The 6,406-nt window shown below is 37.9% G+C and overlaps 1 non-coding gene across 1 annotated transcript; it reads left to right on the forward strand.

Annotated features, from left to right (window-relative positions):
• Positions 1–4,130: 4,130 nt before the first annotated feature.
• Positions 4,131–4,237, forward strand: LOC127185965 (U6 spliceosomal RNA). Its single transcript, XR_007830231.1, has one exon. It is a non-coding gene; the product is annotated as a U6 spliceosomal RNA (small nuclear RNA).
• Positions 4,238–6,406: the final 2,169 nt, after the last annotated feature.

Genomic DNA, 6,406 nt, shown 5'->3' on the forward strand with positions numbered 1-6,406 from the left:
GACTGAACTGAATCCACAATGTAACACAATTTTAAAATCAGAAAATATATTGGAACTTTGGAATTAAACTTTTAGATGTGGAATTCTTAATTTTTATAGCTATTGTTCTTTAAAATTCAGGATCAACAATTACCAATCATACTCATTTTGACAATCCTAAGCACAAAATGTTGCATAACACAAGAAATCCTACATATAAAACAGAATATATATAACTAGAAGTTTTCTGACCTCATTAATTTTCTTAAGTAGCGGGCAGGCCTCGTTATGTTATGGTATAATTCACTACCTACTCTTATAGAGCGACCTGGAGAATGGACTTAGAAGTAAAACAAGTAAGCCTCTAAAGTATTTATTTTGGTTCTGATCCCTGGAAAACTTGAAAATCTTATTGCCAACCATACTGAAAATACATTTCATAGGTATTTCTGATCTGTCATTGTTTTCCTTTCAGAAAAATTGTTTCCTCATATCATTTTTTTCCTCTCTAGGAACAAACAGGCTCAGCCACCCATGTCTAAAATGATCCCAACATAGAGCATTTTTAGGGTCTAGAAAGAGAAAATCTGAAAGTGGCCCTGTACTTTATAGGGAATATTTCATGTGGATGGTAGATTGAGTTTAAAAAAGATGGAGGACACCTTCACACAGCTCAACTATAGAAGACCTTAGGTTTGAAGGTAACCAGCAGCTGTCATGACAGTGACAAACTGAGGACTTAAATAGTATATTAGATTTGCTGTGTTCCTTCCTGAAAACAATACACATTTCTCCTTGTTAACTCTTCCATTGAATTTAGTAGTCCCATACACATTTCAACTAATAAGCAAACATAGACATGCTGTCTGTGGAGGTTTGAATAAGTTGGGCTGTCATAGACTGATGTATTTGAATGCTTGGCCATAGGGAGTGGCACTCTTAAATGATGTGGCCGTGTTAGAGTGTGTCACTGTGGAGGTGAGGGTTTGAGGTCTTAAATGCTCAAGCTAAGCTCATTGTGAAAGATATCCAATCTCTTCCTGGTTACCTTCAGATCAAGATGTAGACCCCTCAGCTTCTCCAGCACCATGTCTGCCTGCATGCTGTCATACTTCCCACCATGATTTTAATGGACTGAACCTCTGAAATTGTAAGCCAGCACTAATTGGCATGATCATGGTGTCTCTTCACAGCAATAGAAACCCTAAGACAGGAAAGTGTCCTTGCTTATAGGCTATGATGATCTTTTTTTTTTTTGATACATTAACATTAAATTTTATTTTATTTTTTTAATTTAATTTTATTTATTTATTCATATTATATATCAATGGTTATCCCATCCCTTGTATCCTCCCATTCCTCCCTCTCTCCCATTTTCCCCTTACTCCCTTCCCCTATGACTGTGACTGAGGGGTACTTCCTCCCTCTGTATATGCTCACAGGGTATCAAGTCTCTTCTTGGTAGCCTGCTATCCTTCCTCTGAGTGCCACCAGGTCTCCCCATTCAGGGGACTTGGTCAAATATGAGACACCAGAGTACATGTGAAAGTCATAACCCATTCTCCACTCAACTGTAGAGAATGTTCTGTCCATTGGCTAGATCTGGGTAGGAGTTTAAAGTTTACCACCTGTATTGTCCTTGGCTGGTGCCATAGTTTATGCGGGACCCCTGGGCCCAAATCTGCCTACCATAATTTTTCTTCTTGTAGGTTTCTAGGATCCTCTGGCTCCTTCAACTTTGCCATTCTCCCATTCTTCTCTCACCTAGAGTCCCAATAGGATGTCCTCCCCTCTGTCCCAATTTCCTGGTTAGTGAAGACTTTCATGGGACATGCCCCTTGGGCTATTATGCAGATATAATTGAGTATATACCATTTAACTCTTTCTGCTTCTGGGTTAACTCACTCATTATGATCATTTCTAGTTCAAGAGACAGTGTGATCTTAACTCTCTTTTAATTTTAAAGACATGCTAAATGGTGTAACACATTCTCTCCTTATCTCTTATATTCTCTCCCCCGCCCTGTGACACATTCTACATGTCCGATAGACTCTCTAATACCTTTTGCAACATGAGTTCTCACATTGCTAATCCTTTTTGTTTCTCTTGCTTCACTGATTCAAATTTGGGGGTATCTTAGAGTTTATTTGTTGTTTGTTTGTTTTGTTTTTTCTGTTTTTATTTTTTCTGTGAGAAAAGACTGAACAAAAGCAACATGGTGAGGGAAAGATACATTTCAGTTTATACTTCATCGAAGGAAGTCAGGGCAGGAACTTGGATGCAGGTCCTTTAACAGAAGCCATGAAGGAATGCTACTTAGTGACTTGCTGCTCATGGCTTGTTCAGCCTACTTTCTTATATCATTCAGAACCACCTCCCTAAGGGAAACACAATCCACATTGGGCTAGGACCTCTTTTATCAATCCACTAACCAAGAAAATTCCATACAGTATTGCCTATGGTCAATCTGTTGTGGGCACTTTTCTTAATTGAGGTTTCTTCTTGTCAAGTGACTGTATCTTGCTTCACGTTGACTAGCTAGCACAGAGACTAACCTCTGCATTGACTTCTGAGTCTATAGAAAGACTGCTTTCCTATCTTTACTTTGCTATCCAATACACACACTTCATTTGCTTAGAGATCCTATACCATAAAACAGAGTTACTGACTTCAGCTAGTAAATTTTTTCCCTTGTGGTCCAGAGAAAGGCATAATTAGCCATCACTTTCTGTGATATGCTAGTACTGAACCAATAAAACCATCCCTTCTAACAGATTGCTGTTAGGTCTCAAGGAAACCTGGAACAATTCACACTGACTACTAGTGGTTCCTCTTAGTACTTCTCACCCCATCCCCTACCCTAAACTTCTCAAGTCCCAGGGCTGGACTTCCTTTCCCCCAGCTTCTGATCCCTATATAACTTCAGCCATCTTGGTTCCTGGCTGCTTATGCTTCTGTATCTCTCTTGGTCTGCTTTCCCCCCCCCCCCACCCGTCTCTCCTCACTTGCTCTTTCCCCACTCTTTCTCATGACCCAGTTTAGTCTGCTGGTCATGTTCAGCCTGGATTCTTCCAGGTGCCTCTGTTTATTCTCTACCTCATATCTACAATAAACATTCTCCTCAATCATACCATGAAGCAATCATGCCCTCATTTCTCATTTATTTGCAAGTCAATTCTCATGGGCTAAGATTTCTAACTTTCTTCATACATCACTGTGGACCCATTTCATTTCTTAATCTCGATCCATTTCTATTCTAGTTAGTGCAACAGACACTTTATATATAATATGTACATATATGTGTATATAATACATATGTATTGTGATAGCCCATAACATATATAAATATATATACAAGTATATTTTTGGAGAAATATATATACATGTATATATATGGTGTGTGTATATGCTCAAGAGCACACATGTGTTCAAATGCAGTTCAGTTGCCATGTCTTACCCTACCTCTACTTCTAGTCAGGTATCTCTTTGTATTTCTTTACTTGGCCAGTTTTAGGGTAAATATGGGTCTACCATTCCTTCAGTGAGGTTTTGGGAGCCAATTGAGATAATAAAATCAAATTTTTCAGGTGCATGAAGCATAGTATATTGTTTGTTCCATAAGTTGCACAAAACTCTATAGAGTCTCTGATTTTCACACTGAAATAAATCAAAGCTATAGTTCAGCAGAAAATAGTTTGAAATGGAATTTCCTAACAAATGAGTTTACTAAAAATTTATTTTGAATAAATGGTATTTTTGGTTTGAAATCTTTATGTACTTTAAAGGTGAACTCTGGGGATGGTTGATCAATACTGTGTTTATCAAACTTTATAAATGTCAAGTAGTTCAATCAAAATATTTTAACAGAATTTGACTTTTTGTCCTTAGAGATAGTTTACTTTTATAAAGTTTGAGGATAGCAATTTTTAAAAATAGTACAAAGAAGTAACTCCAGCAAGCAGTTGAGAACATTCCAAAACAAATAAAGTAAGTGTGGGCTTGGAGTAGGAGTGGTGTAGAATGAATAATAAGCATGATGAATAAGAAAATATTAGTTGACTCAGAAAAGCAAGGTGATAAAATTTGGAGGAAAAAACAATGTCATTATAACCTGGAGCATGCTCAAGAAATTTTCTTAAAAATTATTTTTGGTGCTCGCTTTGGCAGCACATATACTAAAATTGGAATGATACAGGGAAGATTAGCATGGCCCCTGTGCAAAGATGACATGCAATTTCATGAAGCGTTCCATATTTTTTAACTGCATGGATGCATAAACAAAATCCAACATTCTTCTGCATTCAAGAAACATATTTCACCCATAAGGATAGACATTACCTCAGGGTAAAAGGCTGGAAGAAATATTCCAAGCAAATGGTCACAAGAAGCAAGCTGGTGTAGTCATTTTAATATCTAACAAAATAGACTTTCAACCAAAATCAACCAAAAGGGACGAGGAAGGACATTTCATACTCATCAAAGGTAAAGTCAACCAGGAGGACATCACAATTCTGAACATCTATGCTCCCAATACAAAGGCACCCAGATTTGTAAAAGATCTAATAACAAAGCTTAAACCACACATCGATCTCCACACAATAACAGTGGGTGACTTCAACACTCCACTCTCACTGAAGGTGAAACAGAAACTAAGCCGAGAAATGACATCATTAACCAATGCCATGAATCAAATGGATCTAAGAGATATCTACAGAACCTTTCACCCAATGGATCACAAAGCAAGCCTCAACAGCTGCAAGATGACTGAAAAAAATACCCTGTATCATATCAAATCACCATGATCTTAGGCTGCCCTTCAGCAACAACAGAAATAACAAAAATCCTACACACACATGGAAACTAAACAACTCTCTCCTTAATGACACCTGGGTCAGGCAAGAAATAAAGAAAGAAATTAAGGACTTCCTGAAATTCATTGAATATGAAGGAACAGCATACCCAAATTTGTGGGATACATTGGAAGTGGTGTTAAGAGGAAAATTCATAACACTAAGTGCCTTTAAAAAGAAAATGGAAATATCCCACATAAGCAATTTAACAACACAGCTGGAAGCCCTAGAAAAAAAAGAAGCAGAAACACCCAAGAGGAGTAGACATCTGTAAATAATCAAACTCAGGAATGAAATCAATAAATTAGAAACTAAGAAAACAGTCCAAAGAATCAATAAAACCAAGAGCTGGTTCTTTGAGAAAATTAACAAGATAGACAAACTATTAGCCAAACTAAATAAAAGGCAGAGAGACAGTATCCAAATCAACAAAATCAGAAATGAAAAGGGAGACATAACAACAGACACTAAAGAAATATAAAGAATCATAAGATCCTACTTCAAAGGCATATATGCCACAAAATTAGAAAATTTAAGGGAAATGGACAATTTTCTTGATCTATTCCACTTGCCAAAATTGAGTCGAGAACAGATAAACAAGCTAAACAGTCCCATTTCCCCTATAGAAATAGAAGAAATCATTGATAGTCTTCAAAGAAAAATAAAAGCCCAGGGCCAGATTATTTCAGTGCAGAATTCTACCAGACCTTCAAGAATGAGCAACTCCAAAAGATAGAAATGGATGGAAAGAATCATAATGAGTGAGTTAACCCAGAAGCAGAAAGACTCACATAGTATGTACTCACTTATAATTGCACACTAGCCCAAGAGGCATGTCCCAGGGAAGTCTTCACTTACCATGAAATTGGAATAGATGTGAGGATATCCTATTGGGACTCTAGGTGAGAGAAGCATTGGAGAATGGGGAAATAGATGGATCTAGAGGGTCCTAGAAACCTACAAGAAGAACATTATGATGGGCGGATCTGGGCCCAGGGGTCCTGCTCAAACTATGGCACCAGCCAAGAACAATACATGCGGTAAACTTCGAACCCCTACACAGATCTAGACAATGGACAGGACATTCTCCACAGCTGAGTGGAGAGTGGGTACTGACTTTCACACAAACTCTGGTGACCCATATCCGACCACATCTCCTTGATGGGGAGGCCTGATGGTACTCAGAGGAAGGATAACAGATTATCAAGAAGAGACTTGATACCCTCTGAGCATATAGAGGGGGAGGAGGTCCCCCTCAGTCACAGTCATAGGGGAGAGGAATAAGGGGAAAGCGGGAGGGAGGGAGGAACAGGAGGAAACTAGGGATGGGATAACAATTGAGATGTAATATGAATAAATTAATAAAATATTAAAAAGAATCACCCTAAGGGAAAAATGGAAAAAATTATTTTTCAATTAAAATGATAAACCTCTGAGTAACATTCCAGGTAAAAGGCAGTATCCCAAGCCTAGTCACCAGAGTTCATCCTCCAGGTTTGGAATTTTCAGTGTTCCATAAGGATCTGTTTACATTAAGGAATGGGGCAGGTAGCATTTGGAAGATCTAGGTAAACGAA

Source organism: Acomys russatus, chromosome X (genome assembly GCF_903995435.1).
Source record: "Acomys russatus chromosome X, mAcoRus1.1, whole genome shotgun sequence".
Classification (NCBI taxonomy): Eukaryota; Metazoa; Chordata; class Mammalia; order Rodentia; family Muridae; genus Acomys; species Acomys russatus.